At 47.9% G+C, this 14,677-nt stretch overlaps 2 long non-coding RNA genes across 3 annotated transcripts; one reads left to right on the top strand and one right to left on the bottom strand.

Moving 5' to 3' along the window:
• Window positions 1–277: 277 nt before the first annotated feature.
• LOC144334982 (uncharacterized) lies at window positions 278–10,091 on the top strand. Of its 2 annotated transcripts, XR_013405327.1 has the most exons (3): window positions 278–410; window positions 4,231–5,023; window positions 6,152–10,091. It is a non-coding gene; the product is annotated as an uncharacterized LOC144334982 (long non-coding RNA). The 2 variants fall into 2 exon arrangements; XR_013405326.1 differs by lacking the exon at window positions 6,152–10,091 and having other exon boundaries at window positions 4,231–5,128.
• LOC144334981 (uncharacterized) lies at window positions 4,188–13,922 on the bottom strand. Its single transcript, XR_013405325.1, has 2 exons — window positions 13,424–13,922; window positions 4,188–5,154 (listed from the first exon to the last, which is right to left on the bottom strand). It is a non-coding gene; the product is annotated as an uncharacterized LOC144334981 (long non-coding RNA).
• Window positions 13,923–14,677: the final 755 nt, after the last annotated feature.

The raw sequence follows: 14,677 nt of genomic DNA on the forward strand, positions 1-14,677 counted from the left end.
TTTCTTCAGTTTGTTGGTGGAATTTTTGTCTATTCATTTGATAATGTGCTAGATTCATGGTTGAATTTGGATGTTTTTCCAATACGTAGGTAAGTTTAATTTTTTTATTTCATTATTGTTTCTTTTTGAGATGGAGTCTCACTCTGTTGCCCAGGCTGGAGTGTAGTGGTGCGATCTCGGCTCATCGCAACCTCCGCCCCCTGGGTTTAAGCGATTCTCCTGCCTCAGCCTCCCGAGTAGCTGGGACTACAGGCGCCCGCCACTACATCCAGCTAATTCTTTGTATTTTTAGTAGAGACAGGGTTTCACCATGTTGGCTAGGCTGATCTTGAACTCCTGACCTCATGATTTGCCCACCTCGGCCTCCCAAAGTGCTGGGATTACAGGCACGAGCCACCGTGCCTGGCCAGGTAAGTTTCATTTGTATGTATTCTCCTGTGATTAATGGACCAGTGAATAATGATTGTGAATTCTTGGGATTGTCTTACTAGACTCATTTGGCACATTTTGATTATCCCTTGTCCATTATACACATTCCACCTATTTTTATTAAAGGAAAAACTACTCTTGATGTAAAGATATTTATTTTTTCTAATAATGTGTTGGTATTAATTCCTAAGTACGTACAGTTTACCCGGGAGACGGAGCTTGCAGTGAGCCGAGATCACACCACTGCACTCCAGCAAGGGTGATAGAGCGAGATTCTGTGTCAAAAAAAAAAAAAAAAAAGAAAAGAAAAAAAAGGAAAAAAAAGGGACATCCTCACTTTTTTAACGCTATACCACTCTCTGCTCCCAAGTTAATCCCTGTTTGGGCCTGTGGGAGCTTACATCCTCCTCCTCTATGTAATTAATAACTGATGTCTGACTTATCTATTTAGTAATAGATGTTATGTGTTTAACGGTGCCAGTAAACGTAGGGTGCTAATTCCTTCCTCACCAGTGAGGTGCATGAGACGCTATTGAAACAATTGGCAACACGAATGGAATGGACCAGCCCTCATGCAGGACACCTGATCAACCTGACCTACCTGCTGTCGGCTGACTGTTCCGTAACACATCAGCAGTCACCTGGGTCAGAACCGTGAGCTGATGATGGGCCGTCCTTTTGGTCTGCACAGTGTTTTGTGGTCCTCAGGTGTTGTCATCTTCTCCCACACTAAAATGCTCTCATCTCCTAGACATCAATGTTTAACTGCACCCCAGCATGACCTTTGGCTTGTGCTGAGCAGGCAGCTTTGAGGCCCTGGCTTATGAATGCACAAAAGCACAGCACATAAGCTAACACTTCAGTCCTAATTAGCAAGAATCAAGCTGTATCTCTGTAGTCCCTGCATCTGCTCTGGTCACCATCTCTGTATGCTGAGGGCAGCCATGTGAACATTATTAATTATTATACACTCCAAGACAATAGTAATTATGTAGGCAGAAGTGGTGTCCTTTTTTGTTTCTTGTGCTGCTGCTCCCCTTGCCACTGTCCCCTACACCCTCCTGATGAGGTGTACATCTATGGTGCCTCATGGTTCAGGCACTGCTGAATAAAGAAAATGGGAAGAAATAGTTTGATATTAGCCCCTACCGAAGCATATGAAGAAGCGTCTCGGCTGCTTTCATTGAAAAATTCTTGGCCAGTGTGTGGGCTTTTCTTATCACTGCTGCTTATTAGCATGTCAAAAGTCTCATCTTCGGACTGCAAGTCTTGATGGCCTTAGACGTAATGGCCTTACTGCATGTGGAGCTAACCCCAGGAAGATGGAGTGACACTCTCTGGAGGATTAGGTGGTCTCCTCCAATGTGGGTTGATGGGCTTCTGAACTCTTTCCTTTAACCATGCAGAGAGTCTACACTGCCAGTGATCATGTGCCACAACTCTATAGATGTAGAAACTCAAAATGTTCAAAATATTCTGAAATAGTTTCCATTGAAAGGAAATAGAAAAGCAGTCTGGTGCCACGCTCTGGTTAAGAGAACTAGTAGGTGGCTCACAAGAACACTCTGTCGCTACTGTCTGTGCCTCTGTCACAGCAAATATCCTGATCCTTCAGTTTTAAGGGTGCAGGGCCATTTTCTTCCCTTTCTTACTGGTAGTTCTCAAGATAACTGTATGGTATGCTGGGAAGGCAATATCCTGATAATCAAGTGACATTGGTCAGAACAGCCCAGGCTCTGTTATAGGCCCTGCTCGAAACAGAATTGCCTTTAACGCTTGTGTCCAGCAAACCACATCCTGGGAGAAAACCCAATGTGGGCTGCTTTCTGGGGTCCCTCAGTTGTAGTGCAAGTGAAGCATTTATAGTCAAAACTCCATCCATCTGCCCTAGGTAGCCTTCCTGATCTTGTGGTAGTGGTTCATATTGAATCCTAGACTTCTGTTGTCTTTTGTTTGCTATTTGTAAGTAATAAATTCACTTCATGGAAATTACATATGAATATGTTTGGCCTCATTGTACTCAGAAAAGTTGGTAGCCATTGCACAGTGATCCCGCTTCATAACTGGTGAAAATACCTTTGGCCCCCTTGTGCCACAGCAAGGAGGTTAATTCAGCCAAACATAAACTTCATGTTTGTAAAACCCTGTAACACAATTATTACCATGTGGGAGGCCTTTAACAATGATGATGCTGATTTGAAAAACTCTGAAGGAAGAAATTTACCCAAATGGGTTCGGTACATGGGAGTCCCTCCTAACTTAAAGAAACCCTTACTCCCCTCCACCTAAAAAGAGTGGAGAGGCCGGGCGCGGTGGCTCAGGCCTGTAATCCGAGCACTTTGGGAGGCTGAGGTGGGCAGATCACAAGGTCAGGGGTTCAAGACCATCCTAACTAACATGGGAAAGCCACATCTCTACTAAAAATACAAAAATTAGCTGGGCGTGGTGGCAGGCACCTATAATCCCAGCTACTTGGGAGGCTGAGGCAGGAGAATCACTTGAACCTGGGAGGCGGAGGTTGCAGTGAGTCGAGACCATGCCACTGCACTCCAGCCTGGGTGACAGGGCAAGACTCCGTCTCAGGAAAAAAAAAAAAAAAAAAAAAAAAGTGGATAAGAACTGAAACAGGTTTAAAATTTCACCTAATTGGAAATGCAAAGTTTACAAAAATAATACTTAAAATAAAAGGTTAAATGAGTGCTCATTGAATTTTATGCCTCTACAAAATAGGTTGTGAGTTAACTTCCACATTTATTGGAAGCCACCAAAGTTGGGAAGCCTCCATGTCTGAAATTCCCATGTGGCTCAAGTAAGAATTGTAGCTGGGAATACCCCAATGTTTATATACAGTATCCCCTATGATATTATGAGGAATTACTGTACATAAATCAGGTTGTCTTCCTTTAACTCTGAAAATCATATTATCTTGCCTAAATTCTCCATAATGCATCGCTCTGCAGTATCCTATAGTGGACATGGCTTTCCTCACCAATGAACACTAAAATTAAGTGTGTGCGACTCACCTATGTTCTTATCAAAATGGAAATCCCCGAATCCCACCAGTTAGAATAACATGAGAGAATGTCAGATTTTTGGAATATATACGTTTTCTGTAAGATTATTAGGTATTGATTCCATTTTATCAATATATATCAATATACTTAGATTACCTATTTCTCCTGTGTTTTAGTATTAATAGATTGTGTCTTTTAATTCATCCAGTTGGTCTAAGTTACCAAGTATGTGGGTTATGGAGATTGTAATATTCTTTATGATTTTATCATCCATGGGCTCTCTAATATAAAGGCCTCTTTAATTCTTAAATTATTAGGTTGGTGCAAAAGTAATTGTAGTTTTGGACCATGAATTTTAAATTTGTATAACTAGGCTGCAACACATCTTTATTAAGCAAAATAGAACTCATTACAATGGGCTGGGCACAGAGGCTGATGCCTGTAATCCCAGCCCTTTGGGAGTTTGAGACAGGCGGATCAGGAGGTCAGGAGTTTGAGACCAGCCTGACCAACATGGTGAAATCCCGTCTCTACTAAGAAGACAAAAATTAGCAGGGAGTGGTGGCATGTGCCTGTAATCCCAGCTACTCAAGAGGCTGAGGCAGGAGAATCTCTTGAACCCAGGAGGCAGAGGTTGCGGTGAGCCAAGATTGCACCTTTACACTCTGGCCTGGGCGACAGAGTGTGACTCTCTAAAAAAAAAAAAAAAAGAAAGAAAGAAAAGAAACCATTACAATGAACACATTTTTGCCAATGAGAAATAAACTTGTTTATTCTGTGTTTTCAGGGTTGGATGAACTCTTGGAAAGCATTTTCTGCATCCTGCTGGTTGTGTACTTGTTTTCCCTGCAAAAAGTTGTCAAGATGCTTAAAGAAGTGGTAGTTGGTTGGCGAGAGGTCAGATGAATATGGCAGATGAGGCAAAACTTCATAGCCCAGTTTATCCAACTTTTGAAGCCCTGGTTGTATGACATGTGATCAGGTGTTGTGGAGATCTGGGCCCTTCCTGTTGACCAGTGCCGGCTCCAGGTGCTGCAGTTTTCCGTGCATCTCTTTGATGAGCTTGGTATACATCTCAGATGTAATAATTTCACCAGGATTCAAAAACTGTAGTGGATCAGAAGACCGGCAGCTGACCACCAAACAGTGACCATGACCTTTTATTGGTGCAAGTTTGACGTCGGGAAGTGGTTTGGAGCTTCTTCTGAGTCCAGCCACTGAGTTGGCTGTTGTATGAAATCCACTTTTCGTGGCATGTCACAATCTGATCAAGAAATGGTTCATTGTTGTTTCATAGAATAAGAGAAGATGACACCCTAAAAGGATGTTTTTTAAAATATTTGGTCAACTCAGGAGGCACCCACTTATCAAGATTTTTCAACTTTCCAATTGGCTTCAAATGCCGGATGACCATAGAATGGTCTACATTCAGTTCTTCGACAACTTCTCGTGTAGCTCTGAGAGGATGGAATTCAGTGGTTGTTCTCAATTGGTCGTTATCAACTTTTGATGACTGCCCACTTCGCTCCTCATCTTCAAGGCTCTCGCCTCCTTTGCAAAACTTCTTGAACCACTGCGAGGTACATTAATTAGCAGTTCCTGGGCCAAATGCGTTGATGTTGTGAGTTGTCTTCCCTGCTTTAGGACCCATTTTGAACTCGAATAAGAAAGTCGCTTGAATTTGCTTTTGGTCTGACATCATTTCCATAGTCTAAAATAAATAAGTAATAAGTCATTAGCAAAAAAAAAAAAAAAAAAAAAAAGACAAGAAATGCCCATTAGAATGATGAATCACATAACCACATTTATTTAAGAGGGTATTCCAGTATCAAACAGCAAATTCTAAGAATGCAAAACTGCCATTACTTTTGTATTCATCTTAGAGTGATTTGTATGATTTCTTTTTTTCTTTGTTAGCCTGGCTTGATAGTTACCAATTTTGTTGATCTTTATGAAGAAACAGCTATTGTTCTATTGAGTTCTTCTGTTGATTTTCTGTGTTCAGTGCCATTGACTTGTCATCTTGTTTTTATTTCTTTTGAGTGAATTTGGCTTATATTGTTCTTTTTTCTTTTTCTTTTTTTTTGAGACTTAGTCTCGCTCTGTTGCCCAAGTGACCTCGCTCTGTCGCACGAGGTTAGGAGATCGAGACCATCCTGGCTAACACGGTGAAACCACATCCCTGCTAAAAATACAAAAAATTAGCCGGGCGTGGTGGCAGGCGCCTGTAGTCCCAGCTACTCAGGAGGCTGAGGCAGGAGAATAGCTTGAACCCAGGAGGTGGAAATTGCAGTGAGTCGAGATCGTGCCACTGCACTCCAGCATGGGTGACAGAGCAAGACTCCGTCTCAAGAAAAAAAAAAAAACATATTAGCTGGGCATGGTGGTGCATGCCTGTAATCTCAGCTATTCGGGAGGCTGAGGCAGGAGAATTGCTTGAACCGGGACCCCGGAGGCAGAGGTTGCAGTGAGCCGAGATCATGCCACTGCACTCCAGCGTGGGCTACAGAGCGAGACTCTGTCTCAAAAAAACTAACTAACTAACTAACTAAATAATATATGTGTGTATATATATTAAAATGTACACACACACACACATATATATTTGAAGTATTTTCCAATGAGAGCAGGTGTTTCGGAAGACCTCATTTAAATACAGAATCTGAATGGAGGCCCATGTCACACCTTCCATTTTTTCATCTTTGCAGCTGGGCTTTTCTCCTCTTCTTTGCTGGACTCTACTGTTTCTCACAAGGTGTTTAGAGAGTCTGTCCTGAATCCTACAACCAGGAGATGAGAAGCACAGAGTGACACCAGCAGGAGAACATCAAGATGTGGTGACAGTTGTCCTCCTCCTGCAGAGTCCATAGCAGTGCACTCCTACCGCTGGTGCCCTAGTTACGCCTGGGGGACAGCATGCCCGATGATTGTCTGGGAGTGCTGCAGTCAGGGTCCCCACAATGGGCACCCAGCCAGTGCCTTTGCACTCTGCATGACCGTGGCCATTGTCACCTCAGAGCCCCTGGGTACAGAACAATGCATCCTACCAGAGCTACATGCGAGGAAGGACCACGTGAGTCCCGGGAAAGAGCTGAGGCCCTGCGGGGGTAGGTGGCCAGGACCGAGACCTGATGCCTGTGTGGAGAATCATCTGTGGGTGTGAGTGGCACTGTGGAGCCAGTGCCCGGGTTCTGCTGCTCCCCCTCCTCAAAGATCAGGGCCTGAGCAGGGGCTGGCGTGTGTGTGACACCTGGAACTGCAGGGCCACCACCCATGTGTGAGGCCATCATGGGGACCTGAACACGGTGTCGTCTGCAGACCCCACCCATCCATTAGCCCCAATTTCTGGCCAGCTTCTGCCAAGGTGAGAGGGTGGAATTTGGAAGGTGGGTGTAAGCTGAAGCCTGTCCCCCAGTGGCTGACATACAGTGGTGACACTCTGTGTGTGGGGGGAAGAAAGAGAGATCAGACTGTTATTGTGTCTATGTAGAAAGACCAAGATATAAGAAAGTCCATTTTGATCTGTACTAAGAAAAATTCTTCTGCCTTGAGATGCTGTTAATCTGTAACCCTAGACCCAACCCTGTGCTCACAGAAGCATGTGCTCTATTGACTCAAGGTTGAATGGATTTAGGGCTGTGCAGGATGTGCCTTAGTAAAAATGTGTTTGCACCTCCTGGGCTCCAGGCTGCCAGCTGCCTGCCCAGGGTCTGAATGTCCTACGGTGACCTGTTTCCTCACCTGGCCCAGAGGACAGATAGGGAAGGCTTGTTTTGAGGATTAAACAGGGTAATCCCAGTCAGCCCTCTTTGGCTTGCCTATCCTCCAGGTCTTTTTGATTTCTTTTTTCTCTTCTTTGTTGTGAAACTCTGGAGAACTGTCCTCCAGCATGTCTTTAGTTTGGGAGGTGGAAAGGCTGGACCTTGCCCTTGACTTCAGGGCTCCTTCTAGCTGCCCCCTCCTCCTAGGGTTTTTAAAAGCATATACTTAGCAACATACCCTGTACCTGAGAGAGCTGCAGAGAACCTCCTGCGTGTCCAAACCAGAACACTTTGTTCCCTGACCCCAGGCCCTCATCACACCCCAAAGCCCAAATACTTTCATGTGGCCAGCTTCACACAAGAGTCTGAACTCAATGCTTGTTTTCTGGGGTCTACACAGGCCCATATGATGGGGCTACCTCCATTCTACCCCTGTGCCTCCCCCAATCCATTAGGGGCCTCAACTCCAGTGATCCCTAACTGGGAGCAAGGTTCCCCAGGCAAGGAATGCAGCCGTCCCCAGGATGCTGGCCTGGCCATGTCCCAATGGATATCAGTCCTGGAGCAAGAGGTCCAAGGCAGGGAGTTTCACCCCCCATTTCACCAGGTGTGGTGACCTTTCTGGGTTCCTAGCCTTCAAGATGGGATTTTTACACTGCCACAGTGGGGGAAACTGAAGCACAGGGCCGGTGAGCGGTAAAGAAAGAAAACCTCTGTGACTAGTAAGCATGTCCCTTGCCCAGCACAGCCGCTCCAGGATAGCACGTTTTGGGATGTACCGCTGAGCTGTTCTCGGCACGTGGCATGGCACTGTGGTGGAGGTCAGCAGCTTGTGGGGTTGGCGGTGGGGGTGCTGGCAGGAGCAGGTAATTTTGGACCCACCATGGGGAGGAAGGGGACATTGACCCTTTCTCCACACCTTGAGCATGGCAGTAATTTTCTTCTCTGATGTGTGTTGGTACCAATGCCTATGTGAGTGTGGGCGCATCTTCCCCTTTTGTTGATGAAGAACTTTCCTGCAGCCATTGGGGTGGATATGGGCACCACGTGTGCCTGGCAGCAGGGTGGTGCCTGTGGAGGCTTGGCTACTCTATGTCTCACTGCCACCTCCCCAGGGGAAGCAGACCCTGTGCCCTTAGTGCCCCTCATACCCAGTCCCTCACATTCTTCACTTGGCATCCCCCTGCCTGATTCTCCCAACTCAGCCCCTGCCAGGTTTCTGCAGGCCCTGTGGGCCCTGGGATGGGATCAAAGGAGGCAGCAACTGTGCTGTCTGCCTCTGCCTGAAGTCAGGGATCCCTGGCCCACTGTGGTGGGCAGAGTAGGTGGGGAGGTCAGGGGTCAGCTTTTCCACTCCCCAGCCTGCACTGGCTGTCACCAGGTGTAACTGGCCTGGAGGCTGATCTGTGTCCTCCACAGTCCCTTGATGCATTATATTGAAGCCAATCTTTGTGTGAATGACAAGACCTCTTGTTGCCACCCAGATCAAACCAGAACCGAAAGACTGTTGCACTTGGTCCCAGAGTCTGGGGCTGAGGCTGCCACGACCACCCCGTTCTCTTCCTTCTGGGGTCCCCAGGAAGCTCCCAGGACTGAATGATCCCCACAAAACACAGTGGCCAGGATGGGAGGGCTGGAGGTCAACGCCTCCCCGCCCCAACCACCACAACCTAGAGGCCCCCAAGGAGGTTGGCCCTGAGCTGTGGGTCCCTGTGGGATGCAGGCTCCCACGGATACTTCAGGGGATGAGCATGGGTACTCCTGGCTGACAGGAGTCTGATGGACACTGGGTGTGTGGGGCCTGTGTAGGTGGGTTGGACAGCAATGGGCCTAGCCAGGGAGCCAGGGACTGGTGTGGTCAAAGTGGGCAACAATATGTTGCCAGAACCAAAACTACAGTGCAACCAGCCCAGCTGGTAGGGAGAAGGAGGCCTGGCTAGCAGGACCATCCACCCCTGTCCTGGCCCCAAGCCCAGACTGCCTGCCTGTACTGGACATTGCCTGGTCCAGGAGGCCTGGGCATGATGGTCAGGTGGTATGTCCCTGGGTTCCAGGCCTTGGTGGTCCCTTGGGAGCTGAGCATCCTCTGAGCAGGAGGAGGGCCCACGGTCCACTGTTTGCATCTGCCCCTGGGGGTGTGCCCCCACCCCAGCTTCTCAGCCCGCACGGGGACATGGCCAGGGCTCCTCCCCTGCTCTGTGGCTCCAGCTCTGATCAGCTCACTGGGTGACTCTGACAGCTTCCTCCCCAAAGCTTCGGTCCTCATCTGAGGGAATGGGCTGTCCCAGGCTCCCTGCAGACAGGAACCCACACCCAGCGCCTCTGGTGAGCCCTCTTGGGCTTTCTTACCTACTGGCTTGTGAGACCCAATTGGCTAAACTTGGTGTCCTATTTTTATTTTGGTCTTTTTCTTAGTGTGTGTTTTCTGTAACTACTGCTGTGTAGAACCTCTATATGAGTTTTAGGTAGAGAATCTTGCCCACCCAGAGGTCCCCCACCCCAGAGAGCCTCCACTTCGGCCCCCCCGGGCTGGTGCTGCCTGTGCTCCTCTTGGTGTGAATGTTAAGTGTGATCGATCCACACGGCTGCTTGACCCTGCATCTCCTTCCTTCTTGTTGCTGAGGCCGGTTCTGTTCTCTCTTTCTCCACTTGAACTGCACTTGAAGCCAAGACGAAGGATGAGAAGTGGTTGCTAAGAAGCACCCTCCTGCAGCGAATCTGCTGTGAGAGGCTGCGCTGGCTCAGCCTGTCATTTCCTTCTCTAAGCTCATTCCAGAGGTCGGCAAGGAGCAGTCTGTCCCTGCCTGCTCTTGTGGCCCGTGAATCAAGAATGGATTTTACATTTCCAAATGGTTGAACAAATAAACAAATAACGCTTCATGACACTGAGAAGTTTCCATGTCCATAAGTAAAGTTTTATGGGGGTGCAGTCATGCCCATCTCTTCACAGGCCACCTGCAAAAGGCTGCTGTCGTGCAGCCATGGCAGAGTTGCATCCTGGAGACAAAGATCAGTTGGCAAGGCTGAAAATACTGACTCCTGGCTCTTTAGGGAAACAGTTTCCAGTCGCTGGTTTAAGGGCTGTGCGGCAGGATCCCAGGATCTTGGTCAGATTGTTCCTCTCTCAGGGCCTGCTGTGGCCTTCGCTAGTATGTCTGCAAAGTCTGCATGCTATGGTGCCTCTCATGGGGCGTTGAGCTCTGTCGTGCTAGATTTCAGGGTGTCTGCCGCATGGTCATCTGTCTCACCAAGAGAGGCCCTGTATCCAGATTCAAACTAGCAGGAACAGTTGATCTTTGGCAGCAGGGATACCTTAGAGCTGAGCTGCCACCCACCCTGAGGTGGTCCCATGACACCCTCTGTCTGGGTCAAGGTTGGGGCAGGGCTGGTGTCCTGAACTGCCTTGCGACGTGGATCGTAATAGCCGGAGGGGGGGAAGAGGGGTTGCTATTACTCCCCATATCGCAATTCACCCCCCTGCGATATGGATCGTAATAGCCAATTACTCCCCCCTGCAATATGTGTCCATTATTAGCAGGCTCTTTTGTTCAGGATATTAGGAACAATTTCACAGGTTGTGTGTACACAGCCTGCGATCGGAGAACGAATACCATCCTCTGCACCTCCGGATATTAGGAACCATATCACACAATGGGTGTACACTTTTTCGGAGATTTGGGGTAATGTCATCCTGTGTTTCCCTGAATATTCGGAGACATATCACAGGGTGACTGTACACCCACTACTCTCTTGGCAGGAACATCATACTTTACCTACTGGAAATTAGGAGCAATAGCACAGACTGGGTGTCAAGCCACTGTCATATTGGAAGTAATATCATGCTCTCCCCCACAGGTTATGAGGAACAATATCACAGGGGGGTGTGTACCTTCTCCGGTAGTGGGAATAGTATCATCATCTCTTCCTTTAGATGACAGGAACAATATCACAGGGTGGGTGTACACCCCTTGTGTTTTTGGAAGCAATGTCATTCTCTCTTCTTCTAGGTTTTAGGATTCATATCACAGGCAGGATGTACATCCCTTGTTATATTGGATGGAATCTCATCCTCTTTCAACCTGTATCTTTAGAACAATATCCCATGGGGGTTGTCCATCCCTTCAATATTGGTAATAATACCATCTTCTCCTTTCCTGGATATCAGAAACAATATCATAGGAGGAGTGTACAACCCTTGCAATATTGGTAGTAATATCACCTCTCCCCGTGGTTATTAAGGACAAAATCCCAGGGTGGCTGTACGGTTCCTACTTTATTGGGAGTAATATCATCCACTTACCCTCTGGATATCATTAACCACATTACTGAAGAGGTGTCCACCCCCTTCGATATTGTTAGCCATGTCATCTTCTTCCCACCTGGATATTAGGAACGATACCCCGGGTTTGGGGGCGGTGCACACCCACTGCGATATCGAAAGTAAAATCAGCCTCTTTCCCGCTGGATATTAGGAACTCTATCACAGGTGTGTGTACACCTTCTGGGATATTGGGAGTACTATGAGCCTCCACCCTGCTGCATATTAGGAACAATATACGGGGGGCAGGGTGGTTACACCCCCTGCGATATTGAGAGCAATATTCTTCTCTTTCCCCTGTACAGTAGGAACTACATCACAAGGGCCAGTACACCTTCTGCGATATTGGGATTAATGTTATCCTCTCCCCCACTGAATGTCAAACACAATATCACAGAAGGGTGTACACCCCCTGAGATATGGTCAGTAATATCATCGTCTCTACCTTTGGATACTAGGAACAACATCACAGAGGGTGTGTACACTCCCCTGCGATATTGGACATAATGTTATCCTCTCTTCCCCTGGATATTAGGACCAATATCCCTGGTGGTGGGAGGTGGAGTACATTAAGAACATTATCACTGGGTGGGTGTACACCCCCTGCTATATTGGGTGTAGTATCATCCTCTCTTCCCTAGGATATTAAGAACAATATCACAGGAGGGGTGTACCGCCACAGCCCCTGCGTTATTGGGAGCAATAGCATCTTCTGCCCCTCTCGATATAAGGAACAATATCTCAGAGTGGGTGTACATCCCCTGTGATATTGGGCATAATGTCATCGTTCTCCCAACGTGGATATTGGACCTAGTGTCATGAGGGGTGTACGCCTTCTTCGATATTGGGAGCAATATCATCCTCTCCCCTCAGGATTGTGGGCAAAATATCTAAGGAGTTTTATAACTCGTGCAACATGGGCAGTAATATCATCCTCTCCCCTCCTAGATGTTAGGAACTCTATCACAGGCGGCTGTACACTTCTTGCGATATTGGGAGTCGTATCATCCTCTCTCATGATGTATATTAAGAACAATATTACAAAGGAGGTGTACACCCCCTGTCATATTGAGAGAAATATTATGCTCTCCCCTTTGGGATATTAGGAACAATATCGCAGGAGGTGTGTACAACCACTGCGATATTGGGAATAATATTATCCTCTCCCCCTGAATATAAGAAACAATATCACAGGACGATGTACACACCCTGTGATATTGGGAGTCATATCATTTTCTCTCCCTCTGGATATTCGGAACAATATCACAGTGGGTGTGTACACCCCCTGCGATATTGTCACTAGTATCATGGTCTCCCTCCCAGGATATAGGGAACAATATCACAAGGGGGTGTACACCCCCTGCAATATTGGGAATAATATCTTCCTCTCCGCTGCTGGCTATTAGGAACAAGGTCACAGAAGGGGTGTACACTTCCTGCTCTATTGGGAGTGATATCATCCTCTCCGTCCTTGGATATTAGGAAGCATATCACTAGGGAGTGTATACTTCCTGCAATATTGAGACTTATATCATCCTCTCACCCCCTGGATATTAGGAACCACATCACAGGGGTGGTGTACATCCCCTGCGAAATCGGAAGAAATATCATCCTCTCCACCATTGGAACACTTTTTAACATAGCTTAGTACGTGGGGAGGACGCGAGTGAGTAATCGAATGTTTCATCAGGTGCGGTTCTTCTGTTTCCAAGTTTTGACACAACATTTGGTGAAATTTCCAGGGACTCCTGTGGTCAGCTTCACGGTTTCACTCTGTCACTTTCTAATGCAGTATTCTTTGGGAGTCTTTTAAATTAAGTGCCATGATTTAAAAATAAGTTTTATAATATGCAGTTTCAGGTTAATTCTTTACCTTCGTGTCTCAGGCAGTGGCTCCCTACCTGTGAGTAGTCAGAAAGGTTCACGCAGTTTTCCAGGGCGGCCTTTGCATTTACTGGAACTATTAAGAGCTCGTTCCTGCTTCAGCGGCCATTGACACGCAGTGTGTGTGAGGCCGTGCGTGGCTTAGCGTCTTCTGCAGGCTTAGAAGTCACTTTCTGTTCTTCCCCAAGCCTGCTCCGCTGTGCCGAGTATTTACTGCGGGCCACGGTCACGCTGTCTGGCACAGGCCACCGAGGCGACAGGGCAGGCTCCACCTAGCGGAGCCTGCAGAATGGCAGAGCTCGGCCTCCTTGCCGCCCTTCACGGGGAGCAGAAAGCGCAAGCCTGTGATCAGAGCTGTGCTAGCCCAGAAAGTCTCCGAACAGGTTGAATTGAGGAATCGGCTATCAACTGCCCATGTTTAGGATGTGTTTGAGTTTTTGTGATTTTTCCTGCACTGAAGCTACTGGGCTGGCTCTGAGTCACCGTCATGGGACTTCACTTGCCCCGACGGGAAACGGCGTGGGTGGAGGGCTGCACAGAGGCTTGCGGCCGTGATAATGAAGGGCTTGTTGCCTCTTGGGACAGCGAGTTCAAACTCTTTGTAATTGTCAGCATAAAGAGTGACCCGCTGAGGACACGGCTGTAATTCAGGGTGGCATGGTTGATTGTCATAGCTGATATCAGGTATCTGCCTCTAAAATGACGGTACCACTAGTGCGGCTCCAGGAGGGCAGCTCCTGCCAAACACACGTGCTCCTGGGCCCCTGCAGACAAGGTCGTGTTGCCAACCAGGCCTGCAGCTGTGGGTGCAGAGGGGTCTACAGGGCACCGAGTGCCTCCCTCGTTTGCTTGTGGGGCCCAGCCCTCCATCCCTCCCGGTCCCCAGGATTCTCCCAGCCCCATGAACACCTCCGTCTTCACAGCTTCCGTAGTTTTCTCGTGGGCGCCCCAGGTGGGTGCCTGGGCAGGGTTCGTGTGTTAGTCGAGTTCTCTCTAGTCGTCCCTGGCTCGTGGCTCAGCAGGTCCCTTCAAATGAGTCAGCCCGTTGTGTGCCTGCATATTCAGGATACTTGTCAGGGGCCTTCCTCAGAGCAAGACCGATGCTCACCTCATCATTGGGACTTTGGAACCCGCCTTGAAGAGACTCCAGCCACGTCCAAAGGGGCCGTCCGGGTCCCGCAGGCTGGTAGGAGTGACTTCTGAGCCACTCGAGACCCCACTTTGTGTTCCTACACCCCACAAAGCCACTTAAAGTGCCATGTTCTGGTGCT

Source organism: Macaca mulatta, chromosome 15, assembly GCF_049350105.2.
Source record: "Macaca mulatta isolate MMU2019108-1 chromosome 15, T2T-MMU8v2.0, whole genome shotgun sequence".
Lineage (NCBI taxonomy): Eukaryota > Metazoa > Chordata > Mammalia > Primates > Cercopithecidae > Macaca > Macaca mulatta.